Consider the following 19,470-nt stretch of genomic DNA (forward strand, 5'->3'; position numbering starts at 1 on the left):
CCAGTCCTATTTGCAAGCGTTTGGTCCATATCATTCTAACCACTACCTATTCATACACCCATCCAGATACCTTTTAAATATAGTAATTGTACAAGCCTCCACCATTTCCTCTGCCAGCTCATTCCATACACATACTACCCTCTGTGTGAAAGAGTCGCCCCTTCGGTCCCTTTTAAACCTTTCTTCTCTCACCTTAAACCTATGCCCTCTCAAGTTGGACTCCCCCACTCTGGGGAAAAGACCTTGTCAGATTATGCTATCCATGCTCCTATGATTTTGTAAACCTCCATAAGGTCACCCCTCAGCCTCCAACACTTCAAGGAAAATAGTCCCAGTCTATTCAACCTCTCCCTATAGCTCAAACCCTCCAAATCTAACAACATGCTTGTAAGTCTTTTCTGAACCTTTTCAAATTTCACAACATCCTTCATCTAGCAGGGAGACCAGAACTGCATGCAGTATTCCAGTTGCTGCCTAATCAATGTCCTGTACAGTCGTAACATGACCTCCCAGCTCCTATACTCAATGCACTGACCAGATACCTTAAATTAATTTAGTCCTATTTGCTAGTATTTGATCTATATCTCTCCAAACCTTTCCTATTCATATACCCATCCAGATGCCTTTTAAATGTTGTAACTGTACCAGCCTCCAGCACTTCCTCTGACATCTCATTCCATATATGCACCACGGTCTGCATGAAAAGGTTGCCCCTTAGATCCCTTTTAAATCTTTCCCTTCTTACCTTAAACCTATGCTGTGTATATAGAATATAGAACATAGAACAGTACAGCACAGTCCAGACCCTTCGGCCCCCGGTGTTGTGCTAAGCATTTATCTTAATCTAAGATCAACATAGTTTTGGACACCATGTCTGCCTTATCCATCCCCTCCATGATTATATAAATCTCTATAAAGTCACCCCTCAACCCCCAATGCTCCAGGGAAAATAGGCCTCTCCCTAGAACTCAAACACTCCAACCATGGCAACATCCTTGTAAATCTTTTCTGAACCCTTTCAAATTTCACAATATCCTTCCTATAGCAGGGAGACCAAAATTGCATGCAGTATTCCTGAAGTGAGCAAACCAATGTCCTGTATAACCGCCACATGGCCTCCCAAACCGCTGTTCATTTATTTTCGGATCTTTTGGAGAGACCAACAAGTGACAGCTCATTATTTTTCTATAAAATTATATGCGTAGAAGATAATTTTTTGAACATTGCCAAGGAAAGTTTTTTTTTTAATCATGGAGGTGAATTTCTTTGAAAAAACGAGTTGTGTTTAAGGAACTTTTGGAGAGGCCACACATGTATGGCTCTGGAGTGAGTTTATTTTCAAATCAGAAGATTGAAAGCTGTCTGCTGGACTACTTGAGCAGGAGTCTTTCTTTAATTTGTTTTTTCAGCAAAGTGGTTGATTTTATTTAATATTTATATGCTTGATTTTTAAAATTTTCTTTTTGCATGCTCAATATTAATACTTTGGGTAAAGGAAGGTATCTTATTTTATATATAAGGTGTTGTAAACTTTTTTTTAAGCTTAATTCCAATGAGAGCATACAAGAGACACAGATTTAGATGACTAGTAAATTTAGAGAAATGATTACACAGCAGGATCAGTCAGATAGATGGGTGACTGTTAGAAAAGGTAAGAACGCAGTTCAGAAGTTTGCTGTGGCTATTCCTCTCTCAAACAGATACTCAGTTTGGGTAATGTTGAAAAGAATAGTCTCTCAGAGGAAAATAGAAGAGGTAGTCAGATCGTGGATACAGAGAATGAATCTTAGGTTAGGCAGGGTTTGACAAAATTTATAAGAATAATTGTTCTCGGGGACTCTCCTGTCAAAGGCACAGATAGGAGATTCTGCAGCAGTGAACGTGAATCTAGGACAGTGAGCTGCTTTCCATGTTTCAAAACATTTAAAACATATTGTTAAAGGGGAGAGTGGGAAATCAGAATTTAATGTACACTTTGTTAGGAATGACATTAGTTAGAGAAAAGATTAAAGCTTTACAGAGCAAATATAAAAGGTTAGGTAGAAAACTTCTAAAAAAAAAACCTCAGAAATAGTAATCTCTGGTTGTTTCCTGGTGCAAGATCAAATGAAGGAATGAATAAAAGGATATAGGAGATAAATCAATGGCTGGACAAGTGGTGTAACATTCAGGGAATCAGGTTCCCGGATCTTTGGGATCTCTTCTGGGACAGAAAAGAGCTCTTCAAAAACGAAATGCTCTACCTTTATTGGAAAGGGACCAATGTCCTCATGGGAAGATTTGCTAATTCTATTAAGGGAGACTCTAAACCATGATAGAGAAGGAATGGAAGGATCTTAAGTGGCACAAGTTAATTAGAAAAGGCAGACAAGAGCAAGTCAGAGAACACAGTAATTCTGAAGAATTATACGGCATTTATTTCAATGCAAGGGGTCTTACAGATAAGGTTCATGAACTCAGAGCATGTTTGGGAACCAGGGATTGGAATGTCATAAGTACAGTATTACAGAAACTTGGCCGAGGGATGGACAGGACTGGCAACTCAATGTACCAGGTTTCAGATACTATAGAAGGATAGAAAAGGGGGCAAAAGGGGAGGAGGAGTGGCGTTTTTGATGAAGAAAAATATTACTGCTGTAACTAGAGAAGGTATTTCTGAAAAATCATTGAGTGAAAATATATGGATTGAAATTAGAAACAAAAAAGCAAATGATCACCTTGGTAGGATTGTACTATGGACTTCCTTAAAGTCTATGAGGGAAATTAAAGAACAAATATGTAGAGAGATTTCAGATATATCTAAGATTAATAAGGTTTAAATTGGTGATTTTAATTTTCCAAACATTGACGGGGACTACCAGAATGTTAAAGGTTTGGATGGTGAAGAATTTGTTAAATGTGTTCAAGAAAATTTTCTTTAACAACATTCAAATCTTCTTATTGGAGAAGGAGCAAAACTTGATCTTCTCCTGGGCAAGTGACTGAAGTGATGGTTGGGGAACACTTTGAATATACTGTGCATATTTCTATTTGTTTTAAAATAGTTATGGAAAGAATAAGTCCTCCATAAAAAATGAGGTTTTCATTTTAATGTTATGAGACAAGAACTTTCAAAAATTGGAGTAGCCTGTTCACAAATAAAAGGATAGCTGATAAGTGAGAGGCTTTCAAAAGTGCAACAACGAAGAGTTCAGAGGTATTAAGTTCCTGTTAGAATAAAAGGCAAGGCTGATAGTATTAGAGAACAAAGGATGAATAAAGATATTGAGGTTCTCGTCAAAAGTTTTAAAAAATAATCATCTATTGGATATCAACAACTGATTTCAAATGAATCTCTTGAACAGTACAATTGTGTAGGTGCATTCCTAAGAGGGAGATCAGGAAGGCAAAGATAGGGTATGAGATAACGTTTGCAAGTAAGATGAAGGATTATCCAAAGAGTCTTCACAAGTACATTTAGAGCAAAATAACAATTAGAGAGAGAGGAGGGCCCTTTAAAGATCAAAGGAGCTGTCTTTGTGTTGAACATAAGGATATGGGAGAGATATTAAATGAATATTTTGCATCAGGATTTATAGTGGAGAAAGAAATAGAGGCCAGGAAAACTCAGGCAAATAAATATTGATCTTTTGAAAACAGTTCACATTACAGAATGTATGCTGGAGATCTTAGAAAATATTAAGGTGGATACATTTCCAGGACCTGATCTAGTATATCCTAGGACTTTGTGGGAGGTTGAGGAGGCAGTTCTGGGGCCTCTTGCAGAAATATTTGGATCATCTATAATATGGGTGAGTACTGGATGATTGGAGAGTGGCTAACATTGTGCCTTTGTTTAACAAACTTGATTGGGTTTTTGGGGAGGTAACCAAGATTGTTGAGGGCAGAGCAATAGACATTGTCTACTTGTGGACTTTAGTGAAGCTTTTGATGAAGTTCCACAAGGTAGACTAGTTAGTAAAGTTATATCACATGGGATTCAGGGTGAGCATGCCAGTTGGATACAAAATTCGCTTAATGACAGGACACAGAGAATGATGGTGGAGAGGTGTATTTTGGACTGAAGACTTGTGACAAGTGGTGTTCCACAGGGACACAATCACTTTTGTTTGTTATTTGTATAAATGACTTAGAGCGAGACTTCTATAGAGACTATAGAAAGTATGGTGAGTAAATTGGTGGATGATTGATGGTATAGTGGACAGTGAAGAAGGTTATCTAAGATTACAAAGAGCTTGTGATCAATTGGGTCAATGGAGTTGGAGTGGCAAAAGGAGTTTAATTTTGATAAATATGAGGTATTATATTTTGGTAAAACATAGACAAAACTTATACAATTATAAGTAGGGCCTTGAGCAATGTTGTAGAACAGAGAGACATAGTAGTTCTGGTATATAATTCTTTGAAGTTTGCAACACATAAGGTGGTCAAGAAGGCATTTAGCATGCTTGTCTTCATTGCTCAGATCTTTGAATATAGGAGTTGGTATGTTATGTTGAGATACGTATACAAATATAAAATTTTTGGTGGGACATGGGCCAAGCAGAGGCAGGTGGGACTAGTTTAGTTTGGGATTATGGTCAGTATGGACTGATTGGACTGAAGGGTCTGTTTTTATGTTGTATGACATCTTGGACCCCATCATTCCCAAAGGCCTTGGCGATTGTTCTGGGAACATGCATTCAAATTCCATCATTGTAGTTTCTAAAATTTAAATTTATTTATGATCTTGGGATATAAAGCTTCTCTCATTAATGGTGGCCTTGACAACTATTATCACAGTCCTTTACACCTTTTAGAGAAGGAAATATACCAATTTTGACCAAGTCTGACCTTCATGTGACTCCAGGTTCATAGCAATGTGGTTGATTCATATAGACCCGTAAAAGGCCCAGCAAACCAAAGGAAATTGGAGATGGGCATCAAATGCTGGCCTTGCATGTTCCTGATGAAGGGCTTTTGCCCGAAACGTCGATTTTACTGCTCCTCAGATGCTGCCTGAATTGCTGTGCTTTTCCAGCACCACTCTAATCCAGAATCTGGTTTCCAGCATCTGCAGTCATTGCTTTTACTTTGCCTGTTATACATACATTCCATTGTAAAACTAAAAATTAATCTAATTAATGTGCAGATACCATATTTATATACAGCCAGCTTCAGTCAAATCATTCCCCACGGAATGCAATAGTAGCAAAAATCAGAAAACCTTTGAGGCGAGTATTGACACAAGTGCAGAATATTTAGTAGAATAGTGCCAGGAATGAAGGACTTCAGTGAGGTGAGAGAATAGAGCAGCAAGGATTGTAACCTTTATGTGGAGAGGATTAAAGGAATATTTAATCACGGTGTTCAAAATCATGAAGGATATTACTAAACAATATTGAAAATTGCTTTGATAAAAAAAGGAACCATTTACACCACATTTAGTGTGATCCAAGCTGTAAGGTTTGAAAGAGTGGTGCAATTGCTTTTAAGCGAACTTTGAAAATGAAACCAGATAAATATTTAAAATGAAAGGATTTGCCTTAATGTGAGGAAAGAGCAAGGGAGTCAAAATAATTGGATAGCAGGTTTCAAAGAGTTGGTAAAGACATGGAATACACTCCCATATGTATTATTGTATTCAGTAATTGCATGACACACAAAAACATAATACAAAAACAAAAAAAAAGCAATACAAAATATATTTTGAAATTATGAAACAATAATGGATGTATTTCAAACTTTATTTTTCTTGGCACATAACTCAATCATCACTTTTCTTAGCTCTAGATGTGGTTCTCCTCATCATTTATGTTTCAAGACTGAATTTTATATGACCTCTCAAGCACCACCTTGGATTTCCCTGACACATACTCACTGTTTCTCATTCTCAATTCCTGCTACAAGACTCATTATCTGTAAATGTAAGTAAAGCTTAATTTGTTCTGTGCTTTGAATTCATAGCCTTCTGACCTTCACCTCCTATCTATATTCTATCTACATTCTGAGCAAGCCCCTTACCTTTTATCAGCTCACAGAGCTTTTCTGTTTGCTTTTCTATCTAAGTCAAAGATAACTGATTGGTCATGATATTATTCACAACTCACAACTTCATTTCAACTCCTGCAGTCCACCTCCAAGTATCTTGCTCTGAGCTGAGAGATTTCCAAAAATTCACCACCCTCTTAGTGAAGAAATGCTTCATAATCATAGGCTTAACTGAATCACTGCTTATCCTGAGATTATGATCCTTAGTTTTAACTCAACAGGCAGTGGAAACATCTTATCTATACTATCCTATCATGCATGAGAAGAATTCTTTAAGTTAGATTATTGTTAATGCCTTCAAACTCTGGGAAATAAGACTGGGTCTCCTTGTAAAACAATTCAGCTATTCTGGAGTTTAATCTGGTAAACATTCATTGCACACTTTCTTTCATCTCTGTCCAACAGGCATAGACTTGAATACATAGGATCCACTAATGGCTGAACTATTCATCACCAAATCAATCTGGACCACATCCAGCACCATCAGGAATTGTTCTCTAAAATTTCTCCTTGTTCAATATTCATCCGGCAATACCGGGAAATCCAAGCTTCCTTTGTCCACCCCAATAATACCTTTCAACCTTTCTCCCTGCCTTCACAGCCTGACCAACTAACAAGAGCAACTTGACTGAGATTTGAAGATGTATTTTTTCTTTAAGCTTTCCCCTTTGTACATGGGGGGTTACATATTGCATTTGTAAAAATACAAAATACCTTCTTTCAGGGTTTACAAATCAATATTATCTTTTATATGGGCACATATTCCATCAATGATAGGGAGTCACAGGCAACCAGAGAAGACAAGTGAACTATTTGTCAGGGAGATTCATTCTTCTAAGAAAAGAAACATAATGCTGGTGCTGGAAATCTGAAAAAAATATAGAAAATGTTGGAGACAGCTATGCAGAAAAACAGAGTTAATGTTTCGAATGTGGTATGACTCTGCTTTGTCTCCCTTTTAGACTCAAACTAATATCCTTTACAAGTAATGAAGTGTTTTCTCTGAAACTACTCATTACAAGCCACATATTATTTGTTGCATACACATTCACATGAAGAGTGTAACAAGTATAATTTTCGTGTGACAGAAAAATCATATTGGAGCAAAAAAACTTATTATTTCAAAATATTTTACTCCATAGCAGTATTGTTAACTGTCCATACATTAATTATTGCAAAAGATAGCAACATTTTAATCTTCTTACATTTGTCTTGCAGCATAAAGCATTCCTTATTAAAAGAATCAGCTGAAGATTAATCACTAAAGTTTTTCATAGGAAAATCAATACATTCTGGAAGTGTCATCCTACAAGTTTACAGTTTCTCTCTTAATTTTCTAGTTTAAATGAAGAGATCCAAAGCATCAATAAATTATCAATGAGATTCATGACTAGAACCTAATTGAGTTTTCAGTAATCAAAAGAAAGGCAGATTTGCTACTGACTTATTTTGTTTATATTGACCCACGGTCAACTGCACAACGCTTTTTGTGCTTTCTGACTGATATCATTGGAAGTCTGATTCAGCCAAGGTAACAGCAGCTAAGATATTCATAAGTTTGCATCTTTTACAAAGACAAGTTTATTCATTTATCCTTTGGCAAAAAAAATTGATCAGAACAGTTAATTAGATCTATGTTAACCATCCATGAAACTGAACAAACAACTGTTAAAATTGCTCAGATGAATATTTTTAATGTCACTTACAGCACATGACAAATTTTTATGCATCTACATAATGTTGGTTAACTACACACATTATTATTCATAAACATAAATTTTATGTTGAGTTGGAGAACTAAAACATTCTGACTCATTGAACATTTTAGGTGATGTGACATGCTAAAATCAAATGCATGGATTATCAGATGTATTCATTGCTTGCAATAAGTAGTGACCATTATTTTCACTCTTAGCACTTGAGAAAAATGAAATTTGTCAAGCAGAGGTTTTTCTTTTAGTATGTGTTTAGTGAGGAAGAAATTATATTTTTTACCCCTTTACATTTATCTCTACTCAGCCTTTGTGTGCATGTTATTTTTCTTCCAGTGAAAATATAAAACTGTGATATACCAGACAAATTGTTCTCTTCACACTTTTGTGTATTGATTAAAACAATTGCAGACAACAAGTGACACCAAAATGGATGAATTAAACAATAAAGGTCATAAAGCCATACGAGATATAATCAAAAACCATGTTCTTCTCTTGACCAAAGGTTTATGAACCGTCCGACTTGTGGACATAACTAAATAACAGTTTTTTGTTTTCATAATTTTTATTCTCAAAACTCATAATTTAGTGGCACCTGCAATAAATGCAATGCTCTTCTATTCTGGCACATTCAATGTTTTTGCTCTTTCTAAATATAAATATACACATTTCTTCTGCAACAATAACACTGATCAGGTTGGTCAGCCTAATGAAGTAAAGATTCATATTTAGTAATTTTTCAGGATCCTTAAAGAGATTAGATTAGAATAGATTACTTACAGTGTGGAAACAGGCCCTTCGGCCCAACAAATCCACACCGCCCCGCTGAAGCGCAACCCACCCATACTCCTACATCTACCCCTTACCTAACACTACGGGCAATTTAGCATGGCCAATTCACCTGACCTGCACATCTTTGGACTGTGGGAGGAAACCGGAGCACTCGGAGGAAACCCACGCAGACACGGGGAGAATGTGCAAACTCCACACAGTCAGTCGCCTGAGGCGGGAATTGAACCCGGGTCTCTGGCGCTGTGAGGCAGCAGTGCTAATCTATGGTAAACTCATCTTGAGGTGACATTCTTATCAATGGCTAAACACACCACTTACTGGTCATATATCCTGGTGCCTTGAGTTTCTTAAAACAGTTAAGGTTCTACTGTGTGTTCTAGGTACTCAGGAATATTGATAATGAAACCTGGTCACCTGGCTTTAATTTTCACGTGACAAGAGTTTTACTTCCTTTGCTTTCCCCTTGATTGATACCTGGAATAGTAGAATGAAGCCTAGTGGTGATCTTTTTCGGCTTCTGTGGAGGCAGGCAAATTTGGGATGTGGCATGGCTGGTAGATAGACTCATTCCCTGAACCAACTATGGGATATCTGCTTGGAGGTGGAATTGGAGTGGGGATTGGGAAAGAGTGGTGTGCGTGGAGGAACTGTGTATGTACGTGTGCGAGAGGATGGTATGGATAGCAGTAAATCACCAATATTATTGAAAGGTCTATTGTCAGATGCAAATTGGAATATCCCAGTTGTTCTAAAGGAATCTATGGGACAGTCCAAACACCAGGAGGCAATACAGTGATGTACAGGTGGGTCAGACCTATAGGTGGGTTGAGGCTCTCTGACCATGCCTGGTTTCAGCCATAACTCCCCTTCCACAATGGCCAGCCTTGCTCCATCAAGGTAACTTGCCTGATGGTTTTATTTTTTATTGAATGGTTTAAGAGTTTAGTATAACCATCAAGGTGACCTACTGCTTTTCCAGTCCGAGCATCTCTCCCTAGTAAAGCCTTCAAGTAAATATGAGGTCATCCATTTTTGTAGGAATAACAGTAAAATGGATTATTACTTAAATGGTGAAAAATTGTAGCATGCTGCTGTGCAGAGGGACCTGAGCGTCCTTGTGCATGAATTACAGGAAGTTTGTTTGCAGGTGCAACAGGTAATTTTGAAAGCAAATGAAATATTGTTCTTTATTGCTAGAGGGATGGAGTGTAAAGATAGGGAGGTAATGCTGCAGCTGCATAGGGTCTGGTGACTCCAAGCCTGGAGTACTGTGTACAGTTTGGTTTCTTAATTTGAGAAAGGATGTACTGGCATTGGATGCCGTGCAGAGGAAGTTCACTGGAATTGAGAGGGTTGGCTTATGAGGAAAGATTGAGTCGGCTGGGGCTACTCACTGGTATTTAGAAAAATGAGCAGGGATCTTATAAAAACATATAAAATTATGAAGGGAATAAATAAGAAAGCAGCAGTGAGGTTGTTCCCACTGGCGGGTGAAACTAGAACTTGGGGGCATAGCCTCAAAATAAGGGGGAGCAAATTTAGGACTGAGCTGAGGAGAAACGTCTTCACCTAAAGAGTTGTGGATCTGTGTAATTCCTGTCCACTGAAACAGTTGAGGTTACCTTGTTGAATTTTTTTTAGGCAAAGCTAGATTTATTTTTGAATTAAGGCTTGATCATCCTGGTTCATTTCTCATTTTGCTCCCTATCCCCTAGGAACATCAGGCTGGCAGAGATTTTGAATATAATTTTAATAGAGGAATAGCTTCAATTTATGAACAAGTTTACAATAAAGCACATGAGATCAGCAATGCAATGACACAAAAACAAATAAGATCAAAATTGTTCGCATTTTGAAATGCATTCGGAAATGATTAATCTTTAACAAATTATTCATATGGAATGTATTATTATGAATTCTCTGAGCTGCATTGAATAAACCATTAGGATTATACATATGTTGAGGTCCATGTTGAATTTTGTGGTGTATATGTTCCATCATTTTGGCCTTGTAATGATCAGAATGTTTCAAGGATTGCTACTCTACTCATATGTTGAGAATTTCCTTGGTACTATATTTTACTTCATCAAAGGACCCACATTGTCAAGGTTTGCTTTCCTTGCTGGGCTTCAAGAAGGTAATGGGAGAAAATGATTAAATGTTTTTTGCAAAGATCGAATTTTATGAATTTGGACCAAAAGAAAGCAGTTGGGACAATTAAAGCTTAGTGAGCCATTTCTGGCAGATGTATTACTTCATACTTTGTTAGAATTTATTCCTGAGTGATATTCTATGTTATACAAATGAATCTCGATTATCCGAAGGACTGGATGCGGAGTTTTTCACTTGGTTAATCGAATGCCAGGTAAACATTGTGTGGCTAACTATGTTATCCGGCATCAGGACCTTGCGATCTTGTTTGGATCAACCAAAAATCGCTTAATCAAATGGTGGATAATCGAGATTCCTCTAAGTTCTGTGGCTCAATAACATTGTGCATATTGACTGTGTATATGGTATCAATATGGACACTGTAGCTTGGAGCCAATTTTTTTAAAAATCTAGTACTCTGGAATCCCCAAGTTTTCTGAAGTATTTCAGCCAGTCAGTTGAAGTTAGATGGTCACTTTTGAAATGTAGGAAAATATAGTTGCAAATATTTGTACAGCATCTCGAAGAATGAGATCAATATGAATGGTTTTGGTGATCCTTAAGGAATGAATGTTGACCAGAACAGAGCCACCTTGCATTTTGATGCCTCTGATCTTTTATTTCAACTTGAGTAGGCAGAGTTCTAATTTGGCATTTCCTTTCAGAAATGACACTTGAATAATGAAACAGTCCTCAGACTGCATTGAGGTGTCTACTAAAATTATATGCTTAAGTTTTAAAGTAGGACTTGAAAACTTGACTGCCTGACTTGCATGAAAACACTAGATTTGTACCAAAGTAGACAACTAATTTTCTGTTTTGCTGATGTCTCTATCAGGGAGCAGTATAATATTGATTAGTTTGAGAATTAAATGTGAGGTGAATGTGTAATTAGCTATTTTTAATTTTTGATGAATTGCTGTATAAATTTTCATTTAATGCTTAGTTCTACTCTTTTGAAACAACCAAACTTTCTGATATTAAAACAGATTTTGTGAGGGTTTCACATTTTTGTGCAAATGTTCAGTATGACACACTACATATTATAAATGTAGGCCAAGGTGAGGGCTGCAGATGCTGGAGAGTGTGGTGCTGGAAAAGCATAGCAGGTCAGGACGCATCCGAGGAGCAGGAGAGTCAATGTTTTGGGCAAAAGCCCTTCATCAGCAATAAGGCTGGGAGCCTATGGGATGGAGAGATAAATGGGAGGGAATGGGGCACAGGGGGAAGGTAGCTGAGAGTGTGATTAGGTGGTTAGAGGTGTGGGGTAATGGTGATATGGCAGAAGGGAGAGTGGAGCAGTGAATTCATTCATTTTGCTGCTGGAGTTGCAGCCACTCACTTCTCATTTTGAACAGGGATCTGATTACCTTTCTAAAGAATTTATGGCTTTACTAACCAGTGGGAGAGGAATTCAGAGCAGCAGAAGTTGGCTTCGTGGATTTTGTTTTCTGTATTTTTCTGTATTTCTGAATTAACAATTGACATTTATTTTCCAGTTGATGTCTTCACCCAAAGTAACTTGCATTTTTTGCAGTGTTGGTAATGGTTCAAGTTTTACCTTTGTCACTTTATGTTAACTATCATAGTTCAGTGTTCAAGTGTGTCAGGTGCTGTCCACTACACCTCCAATTTTGGTGTCATCTGCAAACTTACTAAATATACCTTCTACTTTGATATTCAAATCATTTATTTCAAGTCAAGTCCATGTCAATCACATCCATTGCTCTGTCCTCATCAATCCTCTTTGTTACTTTAGATTTAGATTACTTACAGTGTGGAAACAGGCCCTTCGGCCCAACAAGTCCACACCGACCCACTAAAGCATAACCCACCCAGACCCATTCCCCTACATTTACCCCTTCACCTAACACTACTGGCAATTGAACATGGCCAATTCACCTAACCTGCACATTTTTGGATTGTGGGAGGAAACCCACGCAGACACGGGGAGAATGTGCAAACTCCACACAGAGAATCGCCTGAAGCGGGAATTGAACCCGGGTCTCTGGCGCTGTGAGGCAGCAGTGCAAACCACTGTGCCACCGTGCCGCCCACATGCCACCGTGCTGCCCACATCTTACTTCTTCATAAAACTCAATCAAGTTCATGAGACATAATTTCCCATGCACAAAGCCATGCTGACTATCCCTAATCAGTCCATGCCAAAGTGGAGAGTGTTCCATTGCACTTCTAACTTAGGCCTTTGTCAATAGTCTTTATGTTTTGGAAAGTTGAGTTGGCTAGAATTACCAGCTTCTGACCTGTTCTTGTAGGCACTATGTGTTGCTTCCCAGTTCTGTGCCTTCCTTTCTGGACATCTTTATTTGAATTTGTTCAGTTGAGTTGCTGCTGCTATGGTCTGTCGACTAAGAAAATTTTCATCCCTGCACTTTTCTTATTCGAGACATTCCAGTCTGCTGCACTTCTGACTGGTGCCCTGTTTTGCATGCATTGTAATCACCAGCTCATCTTGAATTCTTCTACTTTTTTCCTTTCCTGCTCACCTCATTCTTGTCCTTTCTGAGCTGTGCAGGCTCTCTGTACCAAAGTACCACCTTCATTAAAAAAAATTCCTAGCCTTGTGTATAGAAATGTTTTTAGCCTTGTCTCTTTAATCTGTTATATGTCCTATTTCAACGAGTTTTTCCTCCAGTTTCTTGAAGATGTACAGGTCAGTTTGGCATCTTGTCCTTGAGGACTACTGTGAATGTTAACAGACAATTTGTCTGACAACATTGCCAGATTGAAGTGTATCTGCATGTGTAAATTTGTCATGTATTTTCCTGGATAGCGAACAGGAGTATGAATCCTGTCTGATTTAATCTTCTAAATTACATCCCTGTCTCATCGAAAATGGATAGATCAAAAGTTAATGGTAAGTTATGAATGACAGTACTGTTTTAAGATTTTTTAAAATTCAAGCTTAGGTTATTTTGATATGTTGCTTGCAATGATGTAGCTGTGTGATTCACTGCTTTCAAACAGTGTTTTGTGTTTGTTTACTCTTACTTTGAGGCTTGGGTTACTTGGATTAGTTCGATAAGCCCTTGCATCCCATGATTAGATATTGTGCAGATGTGGAAAACATTTGTTCTTAACAATGTCTTCATTTAATTCTGTGTTGCAAACAGGATGATGTATTTCTGTGTGTTGGACTGTCCACTATTTACTCGTGAATAGTTACTTTGTGTGTATGAAATCTATTGTAACAGCATCAGTGTTACACTTGTGTCTTGGAGGATTTCAGACAGCATAAAAGACACTGCTTAGTTAAGTGGAAGCAGCTATTAAATTGAAGTTATGCAATATGGCCAGTTGTTTATGGAAAGTAGTTGCTTCTTTGAGCAAACCTAGTGAGACACAGGTAGTTCATTTTCAATCTATTACTAATATATTAGTTGATCAGATATTCTAATAGTTACTGCCATTTCTGGTTACATATAATCAAGTGATGCTTATTTTTCAGGCGTGTAATCTTGCATTTATTGCAGCCTGAGGTTTGAATTATGCAGCAGAAACACAACTGCCTATCTCTCTAACTTAATCAACTAGTTCTCCCACTCCAACAATCCTTTTTAATTATTGCACCAATGATAAATAATACCTTTATCAATCTTAACGTAACTAAGATCACACTGATGTGAATCATTCTCCCCATTTTGGATCTAATTCTTTGTTAGCCTGTATGGCCGATTTTCAAGTAAGATATTAAAAATACTTAAGTGCTTTCTGAGAGGTGTAATGCATCAACTGGTCCACTGACTTCAACGTTTGTGGAAAATGTTTGCACATGCATTTGAAACTCTGCATCTATTTTGACAAAAGCCTGTTGCGTTTATATCACTATTGTCCTAAGGCACTTGACAAGAGTATAATCTGAGGTGTTGATTCCAAACCAAAAGTTTACTTTTTTGGTACTTGAAGCTTGCTGAAGAAGTAAGCTTTAAGTGAATTCTTAAAGAAAGTTAGAATAGGAATGGCAGAGGTTGGAGGAGGAAATTGCAGCATTTAGGACGCAGACTGGAGAAGGCACATCAGATGGATTTGCTGAAAACCAAAGATTAAGCAGCCATGTAGTTACTTGACTTCTGGACAGCTTGCCAAATGGGAAAACAGCAGTGTATCTGGTTGAGAAATTAACTTTAGTCCAGGGAAAATTGGAAAACGTCACATAAATGGAGCAAAGTACAACTGTGGAACCAGTGCATGCAAAGACTTTGGAAGTTAAGTGGGTGAGGTATGGATAATAATTACAAGTTATCTTGAGAGTTTGAGTAGTTGAGCACTTGCAGCAGCCAAGTTTTGGTGTCGTACAGTCTGGGATTGCACAGTCTCAGTGGACCAGTCTAGGATTCTGTGAATGCAAGTTTGGCAGAGTTCTGGCTGTTCAAAAGGAGCTGTGCGAATGCATGAGAACATGTGGGCTTGGGAGAGCAGTAGGCTTTAAACAGTTCATTATAATCTTCCAATTTGTAGTTTAATTGAGAACTGAGGCTGATATAAGAATGGGTCAAATTGCGGGGATAGAGCAGAAGGGGTAGTGTTGCGGAGACAGCATTGCTCAGTAAGGATCTCAACCTAGAATTCTAATTAGTTTCATTTATAGCTTTGATCTAAATGGATGTTAATTATGTAAGACATAGAATTTGGTCTTTTTTTAAAGCTACTTAAATCTGTTGGTTTTGGATAGAATCCAGAAGTGAAAATGCTGGAGAAACTCTAATCTGGCAGCATCTGTGGAGAAACAGCCATAATATTTTGAGTCTGTTATGGTTGTTCGTATGTTATGAAAACTTGTGTTATGAATAACACAAAACATTACTGCTACCTCTGCAGATATTGCCAGCCATGCCAGGTTTCTCCAGCATTTTCAGTCTTTTCAGATTTCTAACCTCTAATGTTTTAACAGTTGTAAGCAAACTTGTGGCTTGGATATCAGTACAAGAAGATACCCTGTGTATAGCATGGAAACAACAATTCAAAGAAGGATTCGATGTTTTAAGAGTTTACTATGTTGACATGCATGTGGAACTGTTCCATATCTAATTATGCATAATTCCCAGTGGAGGTTGACTGGATTGCTTCCTGTCCTATGAGGAGGGATCATGACAATAAGAATATATTCCCTGGCATTTAAAAGAATGAGAGGTGGAATTGAAGCATCAGTTTGAAGGGGTTGTAAGGCTAGATGTACTGAGCATGTTTTCCCAAGCTGGGAAGTCTGGAACCAAGAGTCATGGTTTCACAACCTGTCATTTCGGGCCAAGATGAGAAATTTATTTCCTCAAAACATTTTGATCCCAGACTGTACGACACCAAGACTTGGCTGCTGCAATGTGTCCCACTTAAGACATAAAGGAGAGATTATATTCCTGAGGATAGTCAATCTGAAATTCTTTTCCACAGAGGGCTGAAAGGCTGAGTCATTAAGTATATTCAAGACAGGTTTAAGACCAAATAAAGGCAAAGATTATGCAGGAAAAAGCAGGAAAGTGGAGTTGAGAATTATTGGTTCAGCTATAATCTCATTGAGGAGTGGAGCAAACTTGGCTTGAATTACCTCCTTCTGCCCCTTTGTCTTGGGCCTTAATGGAATTCCTTGCCCGAGAGACCCATGGATGTTCAGTTATTGGGGATGCTCAACTGACAGTGACCTTTTCTTCGATATTGAAGGATGTAGAAATCATGTGAGAAAGCAGAGTTCAAGTAGGAAGATTAACTGTGGTCTAGAATTGGGGACTGACATGTTTCTATTTCTTAAATTGTGTCTTTGGTTAAAGTGGTAGATGGAGTTTAATTTAAATGAATGCGAGGTGCTGCATTTTGGGAAAGCAAATCAGAGCAGGACTTATACACTTAATGGTAGAGTCCTAGGAAGTGTTGCTAAACAAAGACACCTTGGAGTGCAGGTTCATAGCTCCTTGAAAGTGGAGTCGCAGGTAGATAGGATAGTGAAGAAAGCGTTTGTTATGCTCTCCTTTATTGGTCAGAGTATTGAGTACAGGAGTTGGGAGGTCATGTTGCTGCTGTACAGGACATTGGTTAGTCCACTGTTGGAATATTGCATGCAGTTTTGGTCTCCTTCCTATCGGAAGGATGTTGTGAAACTTGAAAGAGTTCAGAAAAGATTTACAAGGATGTTGCCAGGTTTGGAGGTTTGGAGCTGTAGGGAGAGGTCGAATAGGCTAGGGCTGTGTTCCCTGAAGCATCGGAGGCTGAGGGGTGACCTTATAGAGGTTTATAAATTCATGAGGGGCATAGATAGGATAAATAGGCAAAGTCTCTTCCCTGGAGTGGAGGAGGCCAGAACTAGAGGGCAAAGGTTTAGGGTGAGAGGGGAAAGATATAAAAGAGACCTAAGGGGCCACTTTTTCATGCAGAGAGCGCTACGTGTATGGAATGAGCTGCCAGAGGGAGTGGTGGAGGCTGGTACAATTGCGACATTTAAGAGGCATCTGGATGGGTATACGAATAGGAAGGCTTTGGAGGGATATGGGCCAGGTGCTGGCAGGTGGGACTAGATTGGGTTGGGATATCTGGTCGGCATGGACAAGTTGGACCAAAGGTCTGTTTCTGTGCTGTGCATTTCTATGACTCTATTGTGGTGAATAGGTGGTGGGGGGAGGCAAGTGGAGCGGAGTCTGTAAAAAGATCAGCCATAATCTTATTGAATGGTAGAGCAAGCTCGATGGGTCAGATAACCAATTTCTGCTCCTATTTCTTATGTTCTTACAATGTTCTCATCTGTCATCTTTTATTGCATTCCTCACTCAGGGTTGGCTTCTGACCTTCATTTAACCACAACAGCCAATGGGGAAAATCCAATTGTTGATTCTTCATTACATGAAGTATTGAAAATGAATTGCTGTCAAGAACATGAAGCCCACTTTTTCTTCCCTGGAAACAATACACAATTTTTCTCATCAAGTATTTTAAATTGTTCAATTATCTAAGGAAAGGTTCTCCATCCATAACAGTCAACTCTCTTTTTCTCTATCTCTCTCAAAGACACCAAATCCACTTCAGGACAATGTTAAAATTATACACCCAAAGTTAAGAATTCATCAATCCCATCTCCAGACAAATTCTTCAGATGCCAACGCAAGTAGATGGATGAGCAAATGGTTGATTTTTATATACAACATTTCTTTATTCAATAATATATTTCAATCCTCATCGAAAATGTTTCAATATGACATTATATTTACATTTCTTTAACATTGTGCAATGGTTGTAATTTTCACATGCATTAGAGTATTAACCTTCGATAGTCTTGAATTGAATTTCAACATAAACTAGGCCAATAAATAAATTAGAAAGGATAGTGCTGATTTCTTGATGTAATGGATTGAATTGACTTCTATGGGTATTTGAAAACTTTGATTGGATCCTACTTGCTCAGCAAATGATTAAATTTGTTATTTTAAAGCTTTGATAATGGCCATTATTAGAGAGGATTTTACCTCCTATTTGCCTAGCTACCATCATTATTCTACTGTAGCAGAAGCTATTCTGTTGAATAAAATCAAAATGACCTTGTACTCAGAAGCAATAATGGAATTTGTAGTGTAACAGCAAGAGCTCCATCCCTCTCTCCACGATAGGACCATGTAGTTTGATCGTTGGAGTTAGAAAGGGACTGACAATAGAAAAGCGAGGTCAATATCCATGAATTAATCTGGTTCAGAGCTGCAAATATGTAACCTTTATCACAATTTAAGGACATTTGTTTCTAATAGTAAAGGGTGACTACAATTAACATGTTCTGAAATATTAGTTAGATTTCATATTTTTGCTAGTCTGTCAGTTTACACAACTCATGGGAAAAGTTGAACCAAATTGATGTTGACTATTTAGCAGAGGTTTTATCAGACTAAATAGCATTCAATGGCTGGGAACTTTGTTGATATTACATAATACACTCAGTATTTATTAAATACACCTTCATCTGGCAAACTGAAAAAAAGGTGGTAATTTAATTTTTTATTGTTGTAATCCTGTACATCATCGTAGCAACTCCAGTGCAGTGAAACACATTAACGTAAAACAGTGATCCTGTGAAAACCAGTGCAGTCTATCAAAAATTGATGCAAGATCATTCATGCAGTATGTTCACTCTATCAACTACATTTGCAGTGCTTTGTCCTTGCATGAACCCTGCAATGCTCTCTCCACAGATGTAGTTTGCCCAGTTAAGTGGTTTAAGCATGCTGTGTTTTAAACCAAAAGTTGTGCTCTTGGCAGCAATGCCTCCAACTGCAATCTAAACATAAAAGGCGGCATCTTGTCAGAGCTCAAAATTGCATGGCTTTACCAAGTAGTAGGGTGTTTAGCTGGAATATAGAAATGATTTTGCATGTGTTTGCTGATCCAGCCACTGAAACAAAATGGAATATGCAACAAAAATAAAAATTGCTGAAGAAACTCAGGTCTGGGAGCATCTATGGAAAAAAAAACAGAGTTAATGCTTCTTCAGAACTGATAGTAACTTGGAAAAGGTGGTACAAATGCTGAAGATAGGAGGTAGCAGGGGAAAGGAGTAACTAGATGGATGGCCCAGAAAGACAGAAAAACAGTCATGCAGACAAAGGAAAGGATGAAAGTGAACCAGGGAAGAGGAAAAGCTGATAATGGGAACGATGAGTTAGTGAAAATGGGTGGGCTGTTGTGAAAGTAGCTCATGTCATGACAAGGTCTATGGTGTGCCTATGGATAATGCACATGGAAAGAGGCATTCAGGCTCTAAAATCATTGAACTCACTGATGAGTCCTAAAGGCTACA

The 19,470-nt window shown here is 38.0% G+C and overlaps 1 protein-coding gene across 23 annotated transcripts in view; it reads right to left on the reverse strand.

The window, feature by feature from the left end:
• Window positions 1–19,470, reverse strand: part of LOC122562121 (receptor-type tyrosine-protein phosphatase delta) — a 2,484,958-nt gene that overhangs the window by 1,716,004 nt on the left and 749,484 nt on the right. The window lies entirely within an intron of this gene.

This window comes from Chiloscyllium plagiosum, unplaced genomic scaffold, assembly GCF_037043375.1.
Source record: "Chiloscyllium plagiosum isolate Xiang-an unplaced genomic scaffold, Cpla_swu_hap1 HiC_scaffold_2, whole genome shotgun sequence".
Taxonomy (NCBI): domain Eukaryota; kingdom Metazoa; phylum Chordata; class Chondrichthyes; order Orectolobiformes; family Hemiscylliidae; genus Chiloscyllium; species Chiloscyllium plagiosum.